Source organism: Etheostoma cragini, chromosome 9 (assembly GCF_013103735.1).
Source record: "Etheostoma cragini isolate CJK2018 chromosome 9, CSU_Ecrag_1.0, whole genome shotgun sequence".
In the NCBI taxonomy this organism is placed as follows: domain Eukaryota; kingdom Metazoa; phylum Chordata; class Actinopteri; order Perciformes; family Percidae; genus Etheostoma; species Etheostoma cragini.
Window position 1 is genome coordinate 13,261,061 of NC_048415.1, and position 1,109 is coordinate 13,262,169.

At 42.6% G+C, this 1,109-nt stretch overlaps 1 protein-coding gene across 2 annotated transcripts in view; it reads left to right on the forward strand.

The window, feature by feature from the left end:
* Positions 1-1,109, forward strand: part of LOC117950622 (vitellogenin-2-like) — a 40,161-nt gene that overhangs the window by 4,687 nt on the left and 34,365 nt on the right. The window lies entirely within an intron of this gene.

Consider the following 1,109-nt stretch of genomic DNA (forward strand, 5'->3'; position numbering starts at 1 on the left):
GTAGCCTGGAGGAAAGCAGTATTCACTCCCATAACTGCGTAGGTATGCATGGACACACTGCAAGGGACAGAAACATTTTTAGTAGGATTTCCGTAAGAAGAATCTTAATAAGTTATCAAATAAGCTGCACCTAGATTACCTTGGAGTAATGGCAGCCTTGATGTTGATGTCAGACTTCAGAAGTTGAGCAGCATTGAAGTTCGCAGGCAGAGGTGGAGTCACAGTAGCTTGGACTGTAAAAAATAACAATTTCACTCATCTGTATAAATAATTTTCTCAAACCGTACACAGTTAAAGGTATAAAATGTAAAACTTTCCTTAAAAAGTTGCATAGATGAATGTAATCTTTTTGTAATCACAAGAAGTTTGTGGTGGATTCTGTATCTGCAGAGAACCTGCCCTCTGCATCAGAAAAGCACCTTTGGGCCTCAAGTGGGTGTGTAACCCCTGCCAATTACAGGGTTCAAGTTGTGCAAAATGTTTTTGTTCTTAACCGCCGTTTTAACCCTTGTTGTCTCATACCGCAGGTAGGAGACATAGGTTTTATGAAAAAATAACGGAAACAGACAGGATGAAGCTCTGCATCCTCTCATAGTCCGGCAATGTAACACCTTCCTTCATAAGTGTGGGTTTGTCTATTTGTGCTTTAGAACATAATCACTGTGAAACCACTGTCCGGCACTCACTCTCTTCATTCACTCTCTCTCTCTCTCTCTCTCGCTCGCTCGCGCACTCTCTTGGTCTCTGACTCTGTAAGTGCAACTTACGTTCGACAGAGGCAGCAGCCACAGCAGCAGTATAGAAACTGAGCTCCATGGGCAGACCAACGGTGGTGGGAAAGATGCGACGAACCTCAGCAACCAGCATTGGTTTTGCGAAATGAAATGCTAACCCAGACATCACAGCATTCAAAGCATTCCTGCCATAAGTGTGGAAAGCTGGTCCACTGGCAAGCTGTAAACACAAAATCAGACATTCAGTTCATAACCATTGATTACTTAACAGGTAGCAGACTAGTCAGAGTAGAATATGCCGTACCTCAATAATCTGATCAATGATGGCTTTGTCAATGTTGGCAAATGCAATTTCCTGTCCAAAGAATTTCACAT